The following is a 26,245-nucleotide window of genomic DNA, read 5'->3' on the forward strand; positions in this document are numbered from 1 at the left end:
GAGGACAGGAGACAAAGAGAAGAGGAAAAACAGGTTTCCCCAATATATCCCTGGGATCATATGCACAGAGCAGCCAGAGAGACTGAGGAACAGCCACACAAGTTGTTGCCTATTTATGAAACACCCACCGGGAGAAATAATCAGTCTGTGAGAGTTAATAAGCCTTTCTATTATCAAAAAAATACAAAGAATCAAGGAGGATCTGGGAGACTATTTAGAGGACCCAGAAAAATATATTAGAGCCTTTAAAGGTGTTACTCTGCTTTATGACCTCACTTGGAAGGATGTGATGTATATCTTGGGACAAATGCTGACTCCTGAGTCAAAGACTCGAGTTTTGGGGAAAGCGGTTGCTTATGGAGATGAGTGGCTTGGTAATGAATCAGTAGGGAAGAGGGAGAACGAGATAGCGGCCCTCCCCACTGGGAATCAGGCGGTCCCAACTATAGAACCAGACTGGGACTACAACACAGCTAAAGGAAGATGGGATCAGAGTCATTTTGTTAGATGTATTCTTGAGGGACTTAGGCTGGCGCATTCTAAGCCTTTAAACTATGGCAAATTGGCAGACATGGAACAGGAGGAGAAGGAAGCTCCTGGTAAATTCCTATATAGACTGAGAGAAGGCCTTCGCAGATTCACTGAGATTGATCCCGAAAGTGAAGAGGGAAAAGTGATCTTAAAGGATAGATTTCTCACTCAGTCGGCTCCAGATATCCGCCGTAAGCTATTAAAACAGGCGTATGGACCAAATCAGTCTTTAGATACTCTGTTACAACTGGCTCAGACAGTCTATTATGGTAGGGAATATGAGGAAAAGAAAGAAAGGCAAAAAAAAGAAAAAGGAAAAGGCGGAAGCCTTCACCATGGCTATGAAAAATGTTCTTAAACAGCCTGAGAAAAATGCCCAGAGGGGCCCAGGTGAAAAGAGATGGGCTTGCTACTACTGTGGAAAGGAGGGGCACCTCAAGCGGGATTGCCCTCAGACATCTAAGCCGCCCCCGGCTCCATGTCCGGTCTGCAAAGGACCACACTGGAAGAGAGACTGCCCCCAGAGGCGTAGGTCTCCAGGGTCGGACTCTCAAGACAATCAGGACTGAAGGTGCCCGGGGGTCCCCACACAAGCTCCCATCCTAATTACACCTGAGGAACCCCGGGTATTAATAGTTGTGGGGGGCCAATCCGTCAATTTCCTTTTAGATACTGGGGCAACTTATTCTGTGATTACTGAAGCCCCTGGCCCACTTTCTTCCCGATCCGCTTCCGTAATGGGACTGTCTGGACAAGCCAAAAGGTATTATTTCAGTTATTCTTATCTTGCAACTGGGATTCTGTGCTGTTTTCACACGAGTTTCTGATTGTGCCAGAATCTCCCTCACCCGTTTTGGGAAGAGATATACTGAGCAAGGTTCATGCCTCTGTTTTCATGAATATGGAGCCCTCCCTTTCTCTCCCTTTAGTTGAACAAAATGTAAATCCTAGAGTATGGGCTGATGGAAAATCTGTGGGTCGAGCACAAAATGCTATTCCTGTAGTTGTTAAGCTCAAAGACCCACACGTATTTCCACATAAGAAGCAGTATCCACTGAAACCTGAAGTTAAGAAAGGGTTAAAACCCATCATTGAAAATTTAAAGGAGCAGGGACTATTAATTCCCTGTAACAGTCCTTGCAACACTCCTATTTTGGGTATAAAGAAATCGAATGGCAAATGGAGACTAATTCAAGATTTACGAATAATAAATGAGGCTGTAGTTCCTTTACACCCCGTGGTGCCTAATCCTTATACTCTATTGTCTGAAATTCCTGAACGGGCCAAATATTTCTCAGTACTTGATTTAAAGGATGCCTTCTATTCAGTGCCTTTGGCGGAAGAAAGTCAATTCCTATTTGCCTTTGAAGACCCTACACAGCCAGCTTCTCAGTTAACCTGGACAGTTTTGCCCCAGGGATTTCGTGACAGTCCTCACTTATTCGGACACAGTTTGTCACGGGATCTACAAAATTTTAATAGCTCTGAAGCAGTGGTGTTACAATATGTAGATGATATTTTGCTCTGTGCTGAGACAGAGGAAGCTGGTTCGCGAGCCTCAGAAGATTTCTTAAACTTTCTGGCAGACTGTGGTTACAAGGCATCAAAAGAAAAGGCTCAGCTTTGTCAACAATCGGTTAGATATCTGGGCCTAATCATATCAGAAGGGACTAGGGCCATAGGCCCTGAGAAAATTAAACCTATACTAAATCACCCCCTACCTATGACTTTAAGACAATTGAGAGGATTTTTGGGAATCACAGGTTACTGTCGCATTTGGATTCCGGGTTACAGGGAGCTTGCCCGGCCTTTATATAAACTTATAGCTGAAACTCAGCAGGCCCAAACCGACAAACTGGTTTGGTCTCCAGAAGGCTCAAAAGGCTTTTAAGGTTCTTATAGCTGAAACTCAGCAGGCCCAAACCGACAAACTGGTTTGGTCTCCAGAAGGTCTCAAAAGGCTTTTAAGGTTCTTCAGACTGCTCTCCTGCAAGCTCCAGCTCTGAGCTTGCCCACAGGGTCAAAATTTAATTTGTTTGTCACTGAAAGAACAGGTGTGGCATTGGGAGTTTTGACACAACCCCGAGGGCCTCACCAGCAACCTACTGCTTATCTAAACAGAAAATTAGATGTAATTTCACGTGGGTGGCCCCACTGCCTAAGAGTAATTGGGGCAGCGGCTTTATTAGCACCTGAAGCTTTAAAAATAATTAATGGACGAAACCTTACTGTACTGATTTCTCATGATGTGAGTGGAATCTTAAATTCTAAGGTTAATATTTGGATGACAGACAGTAGGCTTCTTAAGTATCAGTCATTGTTAGAAGGACCAGTAACTAAACTTAAAGTTTGTGGAAATTTAAATCCTGCCACTTTCCGTCCTGAGAAGGAAAATGAAACACCTGATCATGATTGTTCTCAATTCCTAACTTTAAACTATGCAGCTCGGGAGGATCTAAAGGATACCCCATTAGACAATCCTGACATGGAAATATTTACAGATGGCAGTTCTTTTGTTCAGGATGGAAAGCGTAAAGCAGGTTATGCCGTGGTGACTGCTGAACAGGTTTTGGAAGCAAAAATCTCTCCCCCAGGGAACCAGTGCTCAGTTAGCGGAGCTTGTGGCTCTGACCCGAGCTCTAGAGTTAAGCAAAGGGCAGAGGATGGGCCTGATAATCTATGTGAGCTTACTTCTGCTGACTCCAAATATCCTGAGTCTGCCGTTTGATCCTCAAGACAATGTCTTCCTGTCCTGGGCTCACTCCTATGCTGCATTCCACAATCGGTCTAACTGCTGGGTCTGCGGAGCGCTCCCCTCTTCGTCAGTGGAAGGCTTCCCATGGTGGACATCCCCACTTCAAGGAAAAGACTTTCTCCAAGTCTGTGAATACCTTCGGCAACAATCACATGCGATGCCTCTTCTTCATCTGATGACATCTACCAACCCTAAAATGGACTGGTGCAACACTTTGTACTTTAACTATGGACATAATGTGACTTTTAATTTTGATTCTGGTTGTTTTGTTCTTGCTGTTTGCTCCCTGCATCTGTAATTGTATAACTGAATTTGTTTCTAGCCGCATGAAAGCTTTTAAGTTACAGATGGTTGCTCAAACTTCTGCTACTGCTGTAGCTTCCTCCAGCTACTATTTGGGGCCCCTGGATCAGATATTCTCAATATGAGGATTAGGAGAATATGTTGCCTCACCAATTTAGGGACAGCGCCCCTTGTCAGCTTGGAAGTAGTTATGGAATGAGAACGACGCCCCTTTTCCCTAGGCAACATAATTCTCCTAAAAGAAAAGGGGGGATTTGAGAGGGTAACAGGCAGGAAGGCCAGGGTTCTCCAAATGGAGGAAATAGCCTGCAAGTGTCAGACATTTTTATCTCTCTTAAGCGGCAGGAGGAAACAAACTAGCAATATTTTTTTTCCTTCTCTATACAAATTTAAAGGGAGGTTTCTCTTAAAATACTGTGTTGCCATAATGACACCTGGTTTCGCCTGAAGTTAGCTATTCTTGAGCCTAGAGATGACCAATGCCTTTTTCTTATGGAAATGTTCGTCTTAAGCTATGCTAATGTACTATGCCTTTACCCCAAACTCTGTCTCCAAGTCGGTTCCACCTCTTGGCCCAGAACCTACTTGACAAACCAGTATGGATATTGTTCCCCTAATCTATGTAAATGAAACTATTTGTATGGTGATCTGCCCTTCTTCAAGATTCAAGTTAATCATTTTATGGCCCAGGATAAACCATTTGGCGCCAAGACTATCCCAAAATGCATCTTATGGGTGAGGGGCCTGGTGCCATTCTGAATTTTAAGACATTCCTTTCTTTCATTAACAGACTGCTAGTGACTATATAACATCCAGCTGAAGACTAGCAGGCGGGTACTCTTTCTGTCCCCTTCTGATGCCTATGTCAGAAGCTTTCTCTATCTCCTTTATACTTCAATAAAACTTTATTACAAAAGCTCTGAGTGATCAAGCCTCGTCTCTGGCCCCGGATTGAATTCTTCTCCTCCGGGGGCCAAGAATCCCGGTGTATTCGCGTGATTCAACAACAACCTTTCACTATCAAACCAAATATCATCCTTATTAACAGGAGCAGCGGCTTCGCCATCATCAGCAGCATTACTCCAAGCCCACATTACACAGTTTCACTTTACCTTGATTGAGCTTAACCCCCTATTTGGAATATGTTACCTACTCTTTTATTTTACATAAATTCCTTCTTCAAAATGCAGCTAAAGTGAAAAAGTATTAGTGGCTCAGTTGTATCCAACTCTGTGCGACCCCAGCAGGTTCCTCTGTCCATGTAATTCTCTAGACAAGAATACTGGAGTGGGGTACCATGTCCTTCCCCAGGGGATCTTCCCAACCCAGGTATCGAACCCAGGTCTCCTGCATTGCATGTGGACTCTTTACCATCTGAGCCACTAGGGAAGCCCCAAAGAGCCTGTTGCCTCCCCTCCCCTCCAGGGAACCTCAATCTCCCAAGTGACAGGCAGGATACTCACCACGATAGTAACAAGGATGGCAAGTCTCATCTGAATCTCATCTCTCATCATTCATAATGACCTCACATTGTCTTTGTCATCATTTTTTGGCATTTATTTGTCTTTGTCATGTCTTTGTCATCACTTATTTCTCAGCTTTTTAACAGTATTTTGTATTATTACTTGTGCTTTTCCATCTCTTCGACTCTTGGAGACCCAGTGTTATAATGGTATCACCTGCATCTAGCAATTCCTGGCTTTGACTGATACTCCGGAAATTCTTAACTAATTACAAGCTGATCTTTCTCTTAGTTTATTCACTTTTTAAAATAATCACTCCATTGCCTTTTCACCTATTGCTTCCCTTCAAACTGTCTCCCCGCTAATACAGCATCCTTGTTGTTGGCACCCTCCTGAATCATTCTCTCATATTCCTTACTGTCCTTCACTTTCACATATTTGCCAACCATTCACCTCTCTAGTTTCCCCATGTTGATGTGTGATTACGTGACTATTTTTAATTACTCTCAGCACATAGATAATTTAGTTTCCCCAGGAGCAGAGTCATATAAATGATATTCTTTTAGGCATTATAAGACACCGAGGAAAACAAAACTCATCATGGACACCTTGGGCAAGGTAAGTGCTACTTTTGAAATAGGTCTATATCATCTTTATTAAAAAGTGCCAAATCACTGCCAATGGTGACTGCAGCCATGAAATTAAAAGACGGTTGCTCCTTGGAACAAAAGTTATGACCAATCTAGACAGCATATTAAACAGCAGAGACATTACTTTGCCAACAAAGTTCTGTCTAGTCAAAGCTATTGTTTTTCCAGTAGTCATGTGTGGATGTGAGAGTTGGACTATAAAGAAAGCTGAGCACTGAAGAACTGATGCTTTTGAACTGTGGTGTTGAGGAACACTCTTGAGAGTCCCTTGGACTGCAAGGAGATCCAACCAGTCAATCCTAAAGGAAATCAGTCCTGAATATTCACTGGAAGTGCTGATGCTGAATCTGAAATTCCAATACTTTGGCCACCTGATGTGAAGAACTGAATGTCTCATGAAAAGACTCTGATGCTGGGAAAGATTCAAGGTGGGAGGAAAGATTCAAGGTGGGAGGAGAAGGGGACAGCAGAGTATGAGATGGTTGGATGTCATCACCGACTCAAGTGACATGAGTTTGAGCAAGAAACTAGTTGATGACCTAGGGTGTACCTAGTAGATTTCAATAGCCCTAGTTTATTTCCAGGGTTGAACAAGCACCATGAGAGTGGGTGAGTCATTTTAAGTCTTTGAGTCTCCCTTTCCACATCTTTAAATTAAGGGTAATTAAACATGCCCTGTGTTTCTCTGAATATTATTATACGGATCAAATGAGGTCATTCATGTAAAAAATTATTCAAATAAGTCTCAGACAAAAGAAAAATTCCAAACTAATTTATCCTTGGCTACTTAATTCCTACCCAGATGATATCTATAGGGATCTGGGGTTCTGATGATCATGCTATAAAAGGAGTAATCCCACTGAAGTATCCCTTCACCCCAGGCCATGAAGGAGCTGGAACTGTGGAGAGTATTGGCGACAGAGTGAGCTCAGTGGAACCAGGTGGAAATGGACCACAAAAATCTTTGCACAAACAGCCCACCACCAAAATGCATTAGCATATTTACAGGAGAAATAAGTTGGTTTGCCTCTAAATTGTTTTACCTAATCATATATCATGGTAGTAAATATATCCAGTGATTCCAAGGGTCACACAGTTTCACTGCTGTCAGTGCTAGCAATCCAGAGTGGCAGCGGCTGAGCCAAGTGACTAGTTGAGATAGGATCAGTGTACTTCTAAATAGATTAAAATCTCCTTAGGAACAGGGGCTGCTTCTTTTCTTTCCAAACAGACAATACAACTCTATTACAAACATTAAACTTGCTGAGTGACGAGATTTTAATTGTTACTCAAACTAAAAGCAATTATAATTACATGACACAATAGAAGTGTTAGCTAATATGAAAATGACAATCATATTGCAATATAAGTGTATCAAGTCAATATAAATTTACACACAATTTTGTTTATCAAATATATGTCAGTAAAAACTTTTTTTCTAATGAATTATTTGTCAGCAGAAAGGGAAATTTTATAATCTGGCAAGTTAATTTATTCTGACATAGCTGCAGAAGAATTTAGTTTCCTTTTTTATTGAAATACAGTTAACACACACACACAATACTATGCTACAAGAATTCCCTAGCAGTCCAGTGGTTAGGACTCCATGCTGTCCTGCCAACAGCTTGGGTTCAAAGCCTGACTGGGGAACTAAGATCTTACAAGCTGCATAGTGTGGCCTATAAAAATACATGTGTGTGTGTGTGTGTGTGTGTGTGTGTGTGTGTGTGTATCAGTTCAGTTCAGTTGCTCAGTTGTGTCCACCTCTTTGGGACCCCATGGACTGCAACATGCCAGGCTTCCCTGTCCATCACCAGCTCCCGGAGCTTGCTCAAACTCATGTCCATTGAGTTGGTGATGCCATCCAACCATAACATTCTCTGTCATCCCTTTCTCCTCCTGCCTTCAAACTTTCCAGCATCAGGGTCTTTTCCCATGAGTCACTTTTTTGCATCAGGTGGCCAAAGTATTAGTTTTGGCTTCAGCATCAGTCTTCCAATGAATATTCAGGGCTGATTTCCTTTAGGATTGACTCGTTTGAACTCTTAGCAGTCCAGGAAATCTCAATAGTCTTCTCCTACACCATAGTTCAAAAGCATCAATTCTTCAGCGCTCAGCTTTCTTTATACTCCAATTCTCACATCCATATGTGACTACTGGAAAAGCCATAGCTTTGATTAGATGGACCTTTGTTGGCAAAGTAATGTCTCTGCTTTTTAGTATGCTGAATAGTTTGATCATAGCTTTTCATCCAAGGAACAAGCGTCTTTTAACTTCATGGCTATAGTCACCATTTGCATTGATTTTGGAGCTCAAGAAAATAAAGCCTGTCACTGTTTTAATCGTTTCTCCATCTCTTTGCCATGGAGTGATGGGACCAGATGCCATGATCTGGTTCACATAATGAATAATAATGTAAGAAATGCTGAGACAAGAGAAAAGTTTAGAAAGAATAATAAAGATTGGTGAAAGGTAGCTGGAAAGAACATAAAAGAAGGAACAAAAATTTAGAAAAGAATTGTATTAGGACAGAAACCTAAGTCAAACTGCAAAATGGGTATTCAGTGGCTCAGGTAGCTAAATAATACATGTCATCTGGTTTTAGAAACAGAAGTATCTAGAGCAAGCTTTCTCAACCTTTCCAGTCAGTCTGTAATAGGTATTTACTGGTTGCCTGCTGTTCCTCAGGTACTTTCTGTGTTGATGGAAACAATGATAAGTAAAAATGTTATAAATAAGACAGTGTCTCTCCATCTCTGATGGAGACCTGCCTTTATTTTAGAACTCACTTATCTTATCTCATTTTTTAATTTACCATTTTATATTTCTGCTTCCATACTTTCATTTAAAATTTTCAATCTGTTCTTTTTGTTTAAGCTTACTCTTTTCAAGGAAGAATTTTAAACAATTAAATATTATGTCACTGGTTTTTGGAAAATTATGCATAAGTGCTGCACTCAATATGCCTGCAAATTTGGAAAATCAGCAGTGGCCACAGGACTGGAAAAGGTCAGTTTTCATTCCAATCCCAAAGGAAGGCAATGCCAAAGAATGCTCAAACTACTGCACAATTGGACTCATCTCACATGCTAGTAAAGTAATGCTGAAAATTCTCCAAGCCAGGCTTCAGCAATATGTGAACCGTGAACTTCCTGATGTTCAAGCTGGTTTTAGAAAAGGCAGAGGAACCAGAGATCAAATTGCCAACATCTGCTGGATCATGGAAAAAGCAAGAGAGTTCCAGAAAAACATCAATTTCTGCAAAGCCTTTGACTGTGTGGATCACAATAAACTGTGGAAAATTCTTCAAGAGATGGGAATACCAGACCACCTGACCTACCTCTTGAGAAATCTGTATGCAGGTCAGGAAGCAACAGTTAGAACTGGACATGGAACAACAGACTGGTTCCAAATAGGAAAAGGAGTACGTCAAGGCTGTTATATTGTCACCCTGCTTATTTAACTTCTATGCAGAGTACATCATGAGAAACGCTAGACTGGAAGAAACACAAGCTGGAATCAAGATTGCCAGGAGAAATATCAGTAACTTCAGATATGCAGATGACACCACCCTTATGGCAGAAAGTGAAGAGGAACTCAAAAGCCTCTTGATGAAAGTGAAAGTGGAGAGTGAAAAAGTTGGCTTAAAGCTCAATATTCAGAAAAGGAAGATCATGGCATCTGGTCCCATCACTTCATGGGAAATCGATGGGGAAACAGTGGAAACAGTGTCAGACTTTATCTTTTGGGCTCCAAAATCACTTCAGATGGTGACTGCAGCCATGAAATTAAAAGACGCTTACTCCTTGGAAGGAAAGTTATGACCAACCTAGATAGCATATTCAAAAGCAGAGACATTACTTTGCCAACAAAGGTCCGTCTAGTCAAGGCTATGGTTTTTCCTGTGGTCATGTATGGATGTAAGAGTTGGACTGTGAAGAAGGCTGAGCGCTGAAGAATTGATGCTTTTGAACTGTGGTGTTGGAGAAGACTCTTGAGAGTCCCTTGGACTGCAAGGAGATCCAACCAGTCCATTCTGAAGGAGATGAGCCCTGGGATTTCTTTGGAAGGAATGATGCTAAAGCTGAGACTCCAGTACTTTGGCCACCTCATGCGAAGTGTTGACTCATTGGAAAAGACTCTGATGCTGGGAGGGATTGGGGGCAGGAGGAGAAGGGCACGACAGAGGATGAGATGGCTGGATGGCATCATCGACTTGATGGACATGAGTTTGGGTAAACTCCGGGAGTCGGTGATGGACAGGGAGGCCTGGCGTGCTGCGATTCATGGGGTCGCAAAGAGTCGGACATGACTGAGCGACTGAACTGAACTGAACTGATTGCTTAAAAACATTACATAATAGTATAATAATGAAGGTAAGAATTAGCTGAAACTTCACAATGTCAGCATAGACACTATTAACTTTTGAGTAAACATCCTTTCAGAACACTTTCTTTTCTATTCTTTTCTGTTCCATTCCATTATCTGTGTGTGGAATCTATCTACACATTATTTATAAAAAAGGTTATATAGCCTTACGCAAATGAGATTTTACATAAATCAGTGTTTTTCAAAATGTAGTTTGGCAAGATCACCAGCATCAAACCACCCAGAGTTACTGGGATCTGCCTATGAGCTAATGAATAGAACGCCCCTGTCTGGGGTTTTAGATAGTTTGACTTCCCATTTTTACCTTATTTTCCATTTTTGATTAAGTAATGTAAATGCATAACAAAAAATGAAATATAAGGACCTATAATGATAAAGCAATTTTTCATTCCCAACTTCATAAACAGAGGTATACACACTTAAAATTTCCTGTTTTTAGATCTTTTGGTAGTTACTCCATGGAATGAAGTTATATGCCTATGCTTTATTTATCAATTTTAAACAAAATATATTAATACATTGCATAAGTAACAGCCAACTCTATCTTTTTCTTCCTTAAAACATTATTATTCATAGTTCTATTGGTTACATTTGTAATTTTAAATTGAAATGGTGGAAGTAAGATAATTAGTATTTAGTTCTCTCATATTAAAATTCATATTCTAAGATAGGATGTCATATTTTTCAAGAAACAGCAATAATAGGAATGAAAAATGAAAAGACATGACAGAAAAGATTGGGGAAGTAATAGGTAGATCAGGTACAAGAAGAGGGGACCAAAAGGGTCAGGAGTGGTTTCTGTCTTGCTGCTTGTTTCCTTGCTCTGGGCACTTAGCACAATCCTGTCTTCAGATATGGATGTGTGAAATCCTACCAATAAGGACAGTACAGTTTAGATTTATTACTTCTATCACACTAGTTGAGTGCAATCTCAAAAATGACAAAACGATCTTGGTTCATTTCCAAAGCAAACCATTCAATGTCACAGTAATCCAAGTCTGTGCCCCAACCACTAATGCTGAAGAAGCTAAACAGTTCTATGAAGACCTACAAGACCGTCTAGAACTAATACAAAAAAAAAAAAAGATGTCCTTTTCATCATAGAGGACTGCAATGAAAAAGTAGGAAGTCAAGAGATACCTGGAGTAACAGGCAAGTTTGGCCTTGGAGTACAAAATGAAGCAGGGCAAAGGCTAACAGAGTTTTGCCAAGAGAACACTGGTCATAGCAAGCAGTCTCTTCCAACAATACAAGAGACAACTCTACACATGGACATCCCAGATGGTCAATACTGAAATCAGATTGATTATATTCTTTGCAGCCGAAGATGGAGAAGCTCTATACAGTCAGCAAAAACAAGACCGGAAGCTGACTGTGGCTCAGATGAACCCCTTATTGCAAAATTCAGACTTAAATTGAAAAAAGCAGGGAAAACTCCTAGACCATTCAGGTATGACCTAAATCAAATCCCTTATGATTATACAGTAAAAGTGACAAATAGATTGAAGGGATTAGTTCTGATAGACAAAGTGCCAGAAGAACTATGGAAGGAGGTTCAAAACTTGGTACAGGAAGCAGTTACCAAAACCATACCCAAGAAAAATAAAGACAAAATGGTTGTCTGAAGAGGCCTTACAAATAGCAGAGAAGAGAAGAGAAGTGAAAGGCAAAGGAGAAAAGGAAAGTTATACCCTTCTGAATGCAGAGTTCCAAAGAGTAGCAAGGAGAGTTAAGAAAGACTTCCTCAGTGATCAATGCAAAGAAATAGAGGAAAGCAATATAATGGAAAAGACTAGAGATCTCTTCAAGAAAATTAGAGATACCAAGGGAACATTTCATGCAAAGATGGGCACAATAAAGGACATAAATGGTATGGACCTAATAGAAGCAGAAGATATTAGGAAGAGGTGGCAAGAATACAAGAACTATATAAAAAGGTCTTAATGATCAGGATAACCACGATGGTGTGGTCACTCATCTAGAGTCACATTTCCTGGAGTGTGAAATCCAGTGAGACTTAGGAAGGATCACTACAAACAAGGCTAGTGGAGGTGATGGAATTCAAGCTAAACTATTCCAAATCCTAAAAGATGATGCTGTGAAAGTGCTGCACTCAATATGCCAGCAAATTTGAAAAACTCAGCAGTGGTCACAGGACTGGAAAAGGTCAGTTTTCATTCCAATCCCAAAGAAAGGCAATGCCAAAGAATGTTCAAACTACCGCACAATTGCACTCATTGCACATGCTAGGAAGATAATGCTCAAAATCCTTCAAACTAGGCTTAAACAGTATGTGAACTGAGAAATTCCAGATGTACAAGCTGGATTTAGAAAAGGAAGAAGAACCAAAGATCAGATTACCAATATCTGTTGGATCATAGAAAAAGCAAGGGAACTCCAGAAAAATATCTACTTTTGCTTCATTGACTACTCTAAAGCCTTTGACTATGTGGATCACAACATATAACTTGTGAATTATGTTTCATGGAAAGAAAGGAAGAAAGAAGGAAGGAAGGAAGAAAAAGAAAGAAAGAAAAAGCCACATAGTTGTGTCTGACTCTGCAATTCCATGGACTGTAGCCTGCCAGGCTCCTCTGTCCATGGAATTTTCCAGGTAAGGATACTGGTGTGGATTGCCATTTACTTCGCCAGGAGATCTTCTTGACCCAGGTTTTGAACCTGGGTCTCCTACACTGCAGGCAGTCTTTACCATCTGAACCAGTCTTAGATAATTAAGATAGCTGAAATCATAGGATCAGGGACTTAGACACAGAAAGGAATGGTGTAAAAAAATACTATAAATTATTTGTATATCATTAGCAGTCCACGGAGAAGGCAATGGCACCCCACTCCAGTACTCTTGCCTGGAAAATCCCATGGACAGAGGAGCCTGGTGGGCTGCAGTCCATGGGGTCGCTAGGAGTCGGACACGACTGAGCAATTTCACTTTCACTTTTCACTTTCATGCATTGGAGAAGGAAATGGCAACCCACTCCAGTGTTCTTGCCTGGAGAATCCCAGGGACAGGGGACCCTCGTGGGCTGCCATCTCTGGAGTCACACAGTCGGACACGACTGAAGTGACTTAGCAGCAGCAGCAGCAGCAGCAGCAGCAGCACAGCAGTCCACAGTCAAATCTGACCAAGTTTTATTCTCTAGATGTTTTAATAATATTACAAAAAGTGCTGAGAAAAATGAGATCACAGGGCAGAGAATTACCATTTCTATTCACTGACCACAGGCATTTAATAGAAATACCACACTTTAAAGAAAAATCCTCTAGGCCTGAACAGGGAGTTTCTATCCCTAGGGTTGTTAATAGTGATGCCTTTTACTCTAGGTTTATTTTTTAATCTGTTTAAAGCTGCTTGAGTCGGCTTTCACTTATATTAGATCCTTGAAGAGTAGGATCTTGCTTTCTATCAAAGCAAGAGTGTATTAATTAGCAGCAAGGGAAATTATTTAGTCATGGAGTTAATAGTGAAATTTTATTTTATGAAAATTCCCAATTGATTCCCTAAATTGACTTTGCCACATTAATAGAATAGTCCTCTTACAACTGACTGCCACAGCTGAGAAGTGAAGACTTTTTCCCAGATAGCTTTCCTTGTCAGCTTTAATTTTAACATTGGAAACTTCAGGAGAGATAATTAGAAAATTAACTAACATTGGAAGTAAAAAGCACATTTTAACAAATTGAAGCTATTTGGGGAATTAAGAAGATGGGACCAGAACAAAACCATTCTAGATATGTATTTTATTTTTTCTCAGTAAGACAGCAGACATTTTGTTTATACTGTCATATAGCCTTTTACTTATTAACCTATTCATTTTCTATTTCTTTTATTTTCTGTTTTTTCTCATTTTTAGTCAGGCAGGCTCAGTACCTTAGTGTCATTTCAAACTCCTTCCTTTCTGCTGCTTTTCATGTAATTTCATTTATTTCCAGGCTGCTTGTTCTATTTTTTCAATGATTTCCGCTTCCATCCTCTTGTGTCCACTCCAGTATAGGTACTCTATTTAATTATTTCTCCCTCAGACTACTATAATAGATTAACAATGTGTCTTGTGTTATTGGCCACTTCTCATTCCGATCATCTTTCTCTCTGTTGCCAGTTTAATTTTCTAAAGACATGCATTCACTTATATCCTTCTACCATGAGCCTTCTAAGCCCTGCTTCCAACAACATTCTGACATAAAAAGGGGGAAAGTCTTTCAAGTGATTCCCATTGAATGCATTTATTTATTCAGTCTGTTTTTCACTTTCTCTTTAAAAAGATACAATATCCAGTATATCTCCAAGGGTATCCATAAAGACTAATGCAATGAACTGAACCATCATATATCTGTTAGTTGGATTAAGAAATGAACTGAAATTATGACAAACTTAGACAATGTTTTAAAAAGCAGAGACATCACTTTGCCGACAAAGGTCCGTACAGTCAAAGCTATGATCTTTCCAGTAGTCATGTATGGATGGGGTAGTTGGACCATAAAGAAGACTGAGGGCTGAAGAATTGATGCTTTCAAATTGTGGTACTGGAGAAGACTCTGAGAGTCCCTTCAGCTTCAAGGAGATCAAACCAGTCAATCCTAAAGGAAATCAACCCTGAATATTCATTGGAAGTTCTGATGCTGAAGCTGAAGCGCCTATATTTTGGCCACCTGATGTGAAGAGCCAACTCATTGGAAAAGACCCTGGTGCTGGGAAAAATTGAAGGCAATGAACTGAAGGCAAAAGAAGAGGGCAGCAGAGGATGAGATGGTTAGATAGCATCACTGACTAAATGGACATGAGTTTGAGCAAACTCTGGCAGACAGTGAAGGACAGGGAAGCCTGGCGTGCTGCAGTCCATGGGGTTGCAAAAAGTCAGACACAACTTAATGACTGAACAACAGGAACAACATATCTCATTTCATTGCACTTTGCTTTATTGAGCTTTGCAGATATTGCATTTTTCACAGATTGAAGGTTTGTGGCAATCTTGTAGCTGAGTTATATTATCAGTGACATTTTTCCAGCATTTGCTTACTTTATATCTCTGTCACATTTTGGTAATTCTTGCAATATGTCAAAGTTTTTCATCATTATTACAATTGTTATGATAATCTATGATCAATGATCTTTGATGTTATTATTGCAAAAATATTAAGACTTGCTGAAGGCTCAGATGATGATTTCCATTTTTTAGCAATAAAGTATTTTTTAAAAAAGGTATTGTACATTTTTTAGCCATAGGCTATTATATATTTAATAGACTAAAATATAATGTAAACATAACTTTTATATGTACTGGGAAACCAAAAAATTTCTGTGATTTACTTTATTAGTATTCTCAGGAACCAGACCTGCAATATCTCTGAAGCATGCTTTTAATTTATTTTTTCTCAGTAAATCATTAATCAGCAAGTGTTTCAAACATGTTTGCATAAAAAATTTACATTGCATTTTCTTGTAATGAAAAGAAAATGTCTATCTTTGGTTAGTTTTCTTTCTTACTCCTAATCCTGTATGTGTGTATTTTTGTTTTCTCTCTTTTTCTTGAATTTGCTTTGCTCAAGGTCACTGAGGGTGGTATAGGCCCTGGTGAAAACTGCTTTTCGACAATCTAGAAAGAGCAAACTGGCTTGAAATCTTTACATGGAATCTCTGTGGATATTCCATACAGTTAGGCCTGAGGCTCTGGCCTGGTAATTTGTGTGAGTGCCCTTTCCTTATCTCAACCTAGATCTTGCCAGTTTCTTCTATGTTATTACGTAGGCTAATTGTATACCACGCAGGTAGGGAGGAGTATGTATGGCACTTCTGTGATCCACTTGAGTATCTCCCAATATTCTATTGTCCAGTTGTAACATGCAGCAACCATAGCTCAGGAATGCTATGATTCCTCAAGCCATTATGAACCTGCTTGAAAGCATGTCTGCTTTCTTCAGAAAGCCTCCTTTTTTTAAAAAAAAATTTTTATTTTTAAAATTTACAATATTGTATTGGTTTTGCCAAATAGCGAAATGAATCCGCCACAGGTATACATGTGTTCCCCATCCTGAACCCTCCTCCCTCCTCCCTCCCCATACCATCCCTCTGGGTTGTCCCAGTGCACCAGCCCCAAGCATCCAGTATTGTGCATCGAACCTGGACTGGCGACTCGTTCCATATATGATATTATATGTATTTCATGCCATTTTCCCACATCATCCCACCCTCTCCCTCTCCCACAGAGTCCAAAAGACTGTTCTATACATGAGTGTCTCTTTTGCTGTCTCATATACTGGGTTATTGTTACCATCTTTCTAAATTCCATATATATGCGTTAGTATACTGTATTGGTGTTTTTCTTTCTGGCTTACTTCCCTCTGTATAATAGGCTCCAGTTTCATCCACCTCATTAGAACTGATTCAAATGTATTCTTTTTAATGGCTGAGTAATACTCCATTGTGTATATGTACCACAGCTTTCTCATCCATTCATCTGTTGATGGGCATCTAGGTTGCTTCCATGTCCTGGCTATTATAAACAGTGCTGTGATGAACATTGGGGTACATGTGTCTCTTTCAATTCTGGTTTCCTCAGTATGTATGCCCAGCAGTGGGATTGCTGAATCATAAGGCAGTTCTATTTCCAGTTTTTTAAGGAATCTCCACACTGTTCTCCATAGTGGCTGGACTAGTTTGCATTCCCACCAACAGTGTAAGAGGGTTCCCTTTTCTCCACACCCTCTCCAGCATTTATTGCTTGTAGACTCTTGGATAGCAGCCCTTCTGACTGGTGTGAAATGGTACCTCATAGTGGTTTTGATTTGCATTTCTCTGATAATGAGTGATGTTGAGCATCTTTTCATGTGTTTGTTAGCCATCTGTATGTCTCCTTTGGAGAAATGTCTATTTAGTTCTTTGGCCCATTTTTTGATTGGGCCATTTATTTTTCTGGAGTTGAGCTGTAGGAGTTGCTTGTATATTTTTGAGATTAGTTGTTTGTCAGTTGCTTCATTTGCTGTTATTTTCTCCCATTCTGAAGGCTGTCTTTTCACCGTGCTTATAGTTTCCTTTGTTGTGCAGAAGCTTTTAATTTTAATTAGGTCCCATTTGTTTATTTTTGCTTTTATTTCCAATATTCTGGGAGGTGGGTCACAGAGGATCCTGCTGTGATGTATGTCGGAGTGTTTTGCCTATGTTCTCCTTTAGGAGTTTTATAGTTTCTGGTCTTACGTTTAGATCTTTAACCCATTTTGAGTTTATTTTTGGGTATGGTGTTAGAAAGTGTTCTAGTTTCATTCTTTTACAAGTGGTTGACCAGTTTTCCCAGCACCACTTGTTAAAGAGATTGTCTTTATTCCATTGTATATTCTTGCCTCCTTTGTCAAAGATAAGGTGTCCATATGTGCGTGGATTTATCTCTGGGCTTTCTATTTTGTTCCATTGATCTATATTTCTGTCTTTGTGCCAGTACCATACTATCCTGATGGCTGTGGCTTTGTAGTAGAGCCTGAAGTCAGGTAGGTTGATTCCTCCAGTTCCATTCTTCTTTCTCAAGATAGCTTTGGCTATTAGAGGTTTTTTGTATTTCCATACAAATTGTGAAATTACTTGTTCTAGCTCTGTGAAGAATACCATTGGTAGCTTGATAGGGATTGTATTGAATCTATAAATTGCTTTGGGTAGTATACTCATTTTCACTATATTGATTCTTCCAATCCATGAACATGGTATATTTCTCCATCTATTAGTGTTCTCTTTGATTTCTTTCACCAGGGTTTTATAGTTTTCTATATATAGGTCTTTAGTTTCTTTAGGTAGATATATTCCTAAGTATTTTATTCTTTCTGTTGCAATGGTGAATGGAATTCTATCCTTAATTTCTCTTTCTGTTTTCTCATTATTAGTGTATAGGAATGCAAGGGATTTCTGTGTGTTGATTTTATATCCTGAAACTTTACTATAATCATTGATTAGTTCTAGTAATTTTCTGGTGGAGTCTTTAGGCTTTTCTATGTAGAGGATCATGTCAGCTGCAAACAGTGAGAGTTTTACTTCTTCTTTTCCAATTTGGATTCCTTTTATTTCTTTTTCTGCTCTGATTGCTGTGGCCAAAACTTCCAAAACTATGTTGAATAGTAGTGGTGAGAGTGGGCACCCTTGTCTTGTTCCTAACTTTAGAGGAAATGCTTTCAATTTTTCACCATTGAGGATAATGTTTGCTGTGGGTTTGTCATATATAGCTTTTATTATGTTGAGGTATGTTCCTTCTATTCCTGCTTTCTGGAGAATTTTTATCATAAATAGATGTTGAATTTTCTCAAAGGCTTTCTCTGTATCTATTGAGATAATCATATGGCTTTTATTTTTCAATTTGTTAATGTGGTGTATTACATTGATTGATTTGCGGATATTAGAGAATCCTTGCATCCCTGGGATAAAGCCCACTTGGTCATGGTGTATGATCTTTTTAATGTGTTGTTGGATTCTGATTGCTAGAATTTTGTTAAGGATTTTTGCATCTATGTTTATCAGTGATATTGGCCTGTAGTTTTCTTTTTTTGTGGCATCTTTGTCAGGTTTTGCTATTAGGGTGATGGTGGCCTCATAGAATGAGTTTGGAAGTTTACCTTCCTCTGCAATTTTCTGGAAGAGTTTGAGTAGGATAGGTGTTAGCTCTTCTCTAAATTTTTGGTAGAATTCAGCTGTGAAGCCGTCTGGACCTGGGCTTTTGTTTGCTGGAAGATTTTTGATTACAGTTTCAATTTCCGGGCTTGTGATGGGTCTGTTAAGATTTTCTATCTCTTCCTGGTTCAGTTTTAGAAAGTTGTACTTTTCTAAGAATTTGTCCATTTCTTCCACGTTGTCCATTTTATTGGCATATAATTGTTGATAGTAGTCTCTTATGATCCTTTGTATTTCTGTGTTGTCTCTTGTGATCTCTCCATTTTCATTTCTAATTTTATTGATTTGATTTTTCTCCCTTTGTTTCTGGATGAGTCTGGCTAATGGTTTGTCAATTTTATTTATCCTTTCAAAGAACCAGCTTTTGGCTTTGTTGATTTTTGCTATGGTCTCTTTTGTTTCTTTTGCATTTATTCCTGCCCTAATTTTTAAGATTTCTTTCCTTCTACTAACCCTGGGGTTCTTCATTTCTTCCTTTTCTAGTTGCTTTAGGTGTAGAGTTAGGTTATTTATTTGACTTTTTTCTTGTTTCTTGAGGTATGCCTGTATTGCTATGAACTTTCCCCTCAGCACCCCTTTTACAGTGTCCCATAGATTTTGGGTTGTTGTGTTTTCATTTTCATTCGTTTCTATGCAAATTTTGATTTCTTTTTTGATTTCTTCTGTGATTTGTTGGTTATTCAGCAGCGTGTTGTTCAGCCTCCATATGTTGGAATTTTTAAAAGTTTTTCTCCTGTAATTGAGATCTAATCTTACTGCATTGTGGTCAGAAAAGATGCTTGGAATGATTTCAATTTTTTTGAATTTACCAAGGCTCGATTTATGGCCCAGGATGTGATCTCTCCTGGAGAAGATTCCATGTGCGCTTGAGAAAAAGGTGAAATTCATTTTTGGGGGATGAAATGTCCTCTAGATATCAATTAGGTCTAATTGGTCTATTGTATCGTTTAAAGTTTGTGTTTCCTTGTTAATTTTCTGTTTAGTTGATCTATCCATAGGTGTGAGTGGGGTATTAAAGTCTCCCACTATTATTGTGTTATTGTTAATTTCTCCTTTCATACTTGTTAGCATTTGCCTTACATATTGTGGTGCTCCCGTGTTGGGGCATATATATTTATAATTGTTATATCTTCTTCTTGGATTGATCCTTTGATCATTATGTAGTGACCATCTTTGTCTCTTTTACAACCTTTGTTTTAAAGTCTGTTTTATCTGATAAGAGTATTGCTACTCCTGCTTTCTTTTGGTCTCTATTTGCATGGAAAATCTTTTTCCAGCCCTTCACTTTCAGTCTGTATGTGTCCCCTGTTTTGAGGTGGGTCTCTTGTAGACAGCATATGTAGGGGTCTTGTTTTTGTATCCATTCAGCCAGTCTTTGTCTTTTGGTTGGGGCATTCAACCCATTTATGTTTAAGGTAACTATTGATAAGTATGATCCCGTTGCCATTTACTTTATTGTTTTGGGTTTGAATTTATACACCATTTTTGTGTTTCCTGTCTAGAAAATATCCTTTAGTATTTGTTGGAGAGCTGGTTTGGTGGTGCTGAATTCTCTCAGCTTTTGCTTGTCTGAGAAGCTTTTGATTTCTCCTTCATATTTGAATGAGATCCTTGCTGGGTACAATAATCTGGGCTGTAGTTTATTTTCTTTCATCACTTTAAGTATGTCTTGCCATTCCCTCCTGGCTTGAAGAGTTTCTATTGAAAGATCAGCTGTTATCCTTATGGGAATTCCCTTGTGTGTTATTTGTTGTTTTTCCCTTGCTGCTTTTAATATTTGTTCTTTGTGTTTGATCTTTGTTAATTTGATTAATATGTGTCTTGGGGTGTTTCACTTTGGGTTTATCCTGTTTGGGACTCTCTGCATTTCTTGGACTTGAGTGATTATTTCCTTCCCCATTTTAGGCAAGTTTTCAGCTATTATCTCCTCAAGTATTTTCTCATGGTCTTTCTTTTTGTCTTCTTCTTCTGGGACTCCTATAATTCAAATGTTGTAGCGTTTAATATTGTCCTGGAGGTCTCTGAGATTGTCCTCATTTCTTTTAATTCATTTTTCTTTTATCCTCTCTGATTCATTTATTTCTACCATTCTATCTTCTAATTCACGAATCCTATCTTCTGCCTCTGTTATTCTACTATTTGTTGCTTCCAGAGTGTTTTTGATCTCATTTATTGCATTATTCATTATATATTGACTCTTTTATTTCTTCTAGGTCCTTGTTAAACCTTTCTTGCATCTTCTCAATCCTTGTCTCCAGGCTGTTTATCTGTGATTCCATTTTGATTTCAAGATTTTGGATCAATTTCACTATCATTATTCGGAATTCTTTATCAGGTAGATTTCCTATCTCTTCCTCTTTTGCTTAGTTTGGTGGGCATTTATCCTATTCCTTTATCTGCTGGGTATTCCTCTGTCTCTTCATCTTGTTTAAATTGCTGAGTTTGGGGTGTCCTTTCTGTATTCTGGCAGTTTGTGGAGTTCTCTTTATTGTGGCATTTCCTCACTGTGTGTGAGTTTGTACAGGTGGCTTGTCAAGGTTTCTTGGTTAGGGAAGCTTGTGTCAGTGTTCTGGTGGGTGTAGCTGGATTTCTTCTCTCTGGAGTGCAATGAAGTGTCCAGTAATGAGTTATGAGATGTCTATGGTTTTGGGGTGACTTTGGGCAGCCTGTATCTTGGAGCTCAGGGCTGTGTTCCTGTGTTGCTGGAGAATTTGCTTGGTATGTCTTGCCCTGGAACTTGTTGACTCTTGTGTGGTGCTTGGTTTCAGTGTATGTATGGAGGCATTTGATGAGCTCCTGTCAATTAATGATCCCTGGAGTCAGGAGATCCCTGGAGTCAGGGTTTGGACTTAAGCCTCCTGCTTCCAGTTATCAGTCTTATTTTTACAGTAGTTTCAAAACTTCTCCTTCTATATAGCACCATTAATAAAACATCTACATTGAAGATGAAAAGTTTCTCCACCGTGTGAGTCACTCAGAGAGGTTCATAGCATTACATGGAGAAGAGAAGAGGGAGGAGGGAGTTAGAGGTGACCCGAATGAGATGAGGTGGAATCAATAGAGGAGAGAGTGGGTTAGCCAGTAATCACTTCCTTATGTGCACTCCACAACTGGACCGCTCAGAGATGTTCACGGAGTTATACAGAGAAGAGAAGAAGGAGGAAGGAGACAGAGGTGGCCAGGAGGATAAAAGGGGGAAATGAAAGGAGGGAGACAGATCCAGCCAGTAATCAGTTCCCTAAGTGTTCTCCACCATCTGGAACACACAGAAATTCAGAGTTGGGTAGAGTAAGAGGGGTTAGGGAGGAGACACAGGCGACCCGGTGCAGAAAAAGGAGAGTCCAAAGGGAGAGAGAGCAGTCAAGCCAGTAATCTCGCTCCCTAGTGAAAAATGGGTATTCAAGATTGGGGTCTTAGGTACAAAATTGGTAACAAATACATAAAAGCAAAAATTAAAAATCTAGAGTAGAGTTTGGAATTTTAAAAATACAATGTTAAAGAAAAGAAGAAGGAAAGGAAAGAGAGCAAACAAAAACAAAAACAAACAAAGTTGCAAAAATTATAAAGAAAATTTAGGTACAAAATTGATAACAAATACCAAAAAGCAAAAGTTAAACATCTAGAGTAGAGTTTGGAATTTCAAAAATACAATGTTAAAGAAAAGAAGAAGAAAAAGAAAGAGAGAAAAAAACAAACAAAAACAAACAAAGTTCCAAAAATTATAAAGAAAATATAGGTACAAAATTGATAACGAATACCAAAAAGCATAAATTAAAAATCCAGAGTAGAGTTTGGAATTTCAGATATACAATGTTATATAAAAGAAGAAGAGAAAGAAAGAGAGAAAAAAAAAGTCACAAAAATTATATTAAAAAAAAAGGTACAAAATTGATAACAAATACCAAAAAGCTAAAATTAAAAATCTAGAGTAGAGATTGGAATTTCAAAACTACAATGTTAAAGAAAAGAAGAAAAAAATAAAAAACAAAAAACAAGGTCACAAAAATTATAAAAAAATATATATATATGATGTTTGCTTTAAAAAATAGGGTCCTTCTTTTTTTTTGCAAAGTAATAGTAGGTTATAAAAGTGAAAATTAAAGGAATAATAGAGGACTTAAAATTTTTTTAAAAATTAAAAAGAAAGAAAGAATGATTGTAAAAATAGTAAAAATATATCTAGGACTTTCTCTGCTTTTGTTGTGAGTATTGTGGGGTCAGTTCATTTTCGGCTAGTTCTTTGGTCTGACTTACATTTCTCAAGATCTATAGGCCCCTTCCTATGTAGTTGATACTAACCACAGGGTTTTAATCTATTGCCTGTAGCTTCCAAGGCGGTTCCCTCTGTTATAGCTTCTTCTGTTTGCTGGTCTCTTCAGTGTCTGGTTTCCACCCTGACACAAAGGGGACGGTGGTGGACACTTTTTTTTTTTTTTAGGCTCACTTGTTCAGTCGCGCTGTGGGGAGGGGGGCACGCTGCAAACAAATAACACAGGCTTGTGCTCGCAGTGCCTCAGCCACACTGGGTCTGCCCCTGCTCACGGCGCATGTAGCCTCCCTGCCCACACTGCTCAGGCTCTAGGTTGCTCCGCTGGGAACCATCCGTGGCCGGCCCTGGGCTGCTTGCACCTCCTGGGTCCAAGCTGCTCAGGTTCAGGCACTCGGGTTGTCCTCAGAGGCGCAGACTCGGTTGGGCCTGCGTTTTGTGCCCTTCCCAGGTCCAAGCAGTTCAGGCGATGAGGTGTTTGGTGAGCGCGATTGCTGCGACTTATCGCCTCCCCGCCACTCAGTTATCTAGGTGTACAACTGGCGCACCTTCTCAGGCGGATGTTGACCGTCCAGACCCCCAGGAAGTTTTAGTTAGCAAAAAAAGCCTGCTTACAGTTTTTTAGATAATGTCTCTCTGGGGCTGCGATTGCTCCCTTCCGGTTCTGGCTGCCTGTCACCAGAGGGGGAAGGTCTGCAGCCGGCTATCTCTGTTCAGTCCTTTGTTCCGTGTGCGGGCCTGGCAGTGTCTTAGGTTAGGGCTGACTTTTTGCATGGTAGATATCCCACAGTCTGGTTTGCTAGCCCAAATTATTTTGCTCAGATAGCACTCGGGTTATTCAGGCCAGATCCTTACTCTAAGCTATGCAGCCTGCGCCGTGCCTCCCTGCCCAGCCCCCGCTTGCTAGTGGCGTGTGCAGGCGTCTGCGCTGCTTCTCCGCTGGGGGAGTTAACGTAGGGCTCGCAATCTGCAGGTTTTAATTGTTTATTTATTTTTCCTCCCTGTTATGTTGCCCTCTGTGCTTCCAAGGCTCAGCACAGATTCGGCAGTGAGAAGGTTTCCTGGTGTTTGGAAACTTCTCTCTTTTTAAGACTCCCTTCCGTCCCTCCCTCTTTTGTTTCTTTTTTTGTCTTTTATATTTTTTCCTACCTCCTTTTGAAGACTTGGGTTGCTTTTCTGGGTGCCTGATGTCCTCTGCCGGCATTCAGAAGTTGTTTTGTGGAATGTACTCAGCGTTTAAATGTTCTTTTGATGAATTTGTGGGGGAGAAAGTGTTCTCCCCGTCTTACTCCTCCGCCATCTTAGCTCCTCCTTCCAGAAAGCCTCCTGATGTTAGTAATAAACCTTTTCATACCCTCTTGGCCTCATTGGTGACATGTGACGTGATCAGTGACATATGTGACATCATCAGTGCACATTTGAACAGATTTTAAGTGAGAGATCCACATTCCTAAAAACAGATTGCTCACTAGGACTTTTAGGACTTTACAAAATTCTTTGCTCCTGATGCTGCCTATGGCTCTGTCACCAACAAAGATCCTGTTTCTCAGGTTTAGGGAAAAATACCTATGGCACATTAAGCCAGGGGTTAGCACTATAGAGCCAGCATTGCTGTAGAGGAGGCCCTAAACCCTGGCAATGCTGATATGAGACTCTCTGGAGGAAGAAACTAAATATAAATAGAGAGGATTTCCTCCAAGTGTGGCTGGTAACTACCCTAAAAATACAACTATTTGACCCAGCTGTAAATACAAAACTACTGAAAACTTTATAAAATAGAAAAACAAACAAAAGAAGTTTTTGTGTTTCTATAATATAGGTTCTTTTTTTTTTTTTTTTCAGGGGTTTAGCCGGCGGTCCGGATGCCCAGCGCCAAGAATTCCGCAGCATCCCCCAGCGAGAGGGGTTTCGTCCCCCCGCGCATCAGGGGTTAAGCGGGGCTTAGAAGGGCCTACGGCCGCGGCTGTCCCGTCCGCAGGTCTATCTGTTCACGCGTAGACTCACCCGGCAGCCCCCACTCTCTCCGGCCCCCGCCCCCCTCACTCACACTCAGCCTATAATATAGGTTCTAAATTAATATCTGCTGAGATACAACAATTGACAAATTTTCATGAACTTAATATTAGGGTATAGTTATAATTGGGGATCCTTCTACATTTAAACCAAGAGATTTGACTAAATTTAAGTAAAAGGCTCTCTATACTCTTAGGGGAGTGACCAAATATAAAACAGAGGAAAATTAGGTATTCCTTATCTTAATGATCAGAACTATTGCCTTATTTAAATTTCCCATGGTCATATAGCATCCTTGTCCTAAAATATCTCCTAGTGGTTATGCACATTCTGGCCCAACAAGTAATAAAACAAATTGCTGGCACTTAAAATTGGCTTTCAAAAATAACCCCTCACCCCAGTTAAAATAGTTGATACAGCACAACATAAATTAAAATAGGGATTTTAAGGATTGAAACCCATTATTCAAGACCTAATTAAAGAAGGGATGGTTATCTTCACTCTCTCTTCATTTAACAGCCCAATTTGGCCTGTTCTCAAATCTGAGAGGAATGATTGGCTCCTTATGATGGACCACCACAGCTTTAATGTTGTGGGCATACTGGTAAGGACCCTGAAAGTGAAAGTATTAGTCACTCAGTCTTGTCCAACTCTTTGGGACCCTGTGGACTGTAGCCTGCCAGGCTCCTCTTTCCATGGAATTCTCCAGGCAAGAATACTGGAATGGGGATACTGGAATACTGACCCAGGGATCAGACCTCTGCACTGCAGGCAGGTTCCTTACCATCTGAGCCATTAGAGAATCCCCATTGAGGCCCCTATACCAATATTATTGAAATGAATTATTATTTTCTGCAAAGAGTTTTTATAGTTACAGCTCTTACATTTAGTTCCTTGACCCATTTTGATTCAAAATGGATCATATGGGAGGAGATAGGGATCTAACTTTATTTTTTTGCATGTGAGTATCATCATGTCAGCATTATTTGTTGAAAACAAATTCTTTGCCAACTGAATGGTCCTGGCACCCTTGTCAAAAATCAATTTATCACAAATGTATGAATCATAGATAATAAACTAGGGCAATTAATTGTAGGGCTCAATTCCTCTTCCTTTCACTTCAAATACTCTTTCATTGCCTAATGTTCTGTCTTAAAACCATTGTCATATACAGATGTGAAAGATATATATGTTATATATATATAATACATGTAT

General features: G+C 39.7%; 1 protein-coding gene across 4 annotated transcripts in view; it reads right to left on the bottom strand.

Annotated features, from left to right (window-relative positions):
• LOC147371011 (alcohol dehydrogenase 6-like) overlaps positions 1-24,331 on the bottom strand; it is a 70,002-nt gene extending 45,671 nt beyond the window's left edge. For all 4 annotated transcript variants that reach the window (XM_086406703.1, XM_086406701.1, XM_086406704.1 and 1 more), the window contains exon 1: positions 24,167-24,331. The gene's annotated coding sequence lies outside the window, so the exon portion shown is untranslated. The remainder of the gene's footprint in view (positions 1-24,166) is intronic.
• Positions 24,332-26,245: the final 1,914 nt, after the last annotated feature.

Source organism: Bos grunniens, chromosome 6, assembly GCF_055505025.1.
Source record: "Bos grunniens cultivar Pamir isolate PY7600 chromosome 6, Bosgru_T2T1.0, whole genome shotgun sequence".
NCBI classification, from domain to species: domain Eukaryota; kingdom Metazoa; phylum Chordata; class Mammalia; order Artiodactyla; family Bovidae; genus Bos; species Bos grunniens.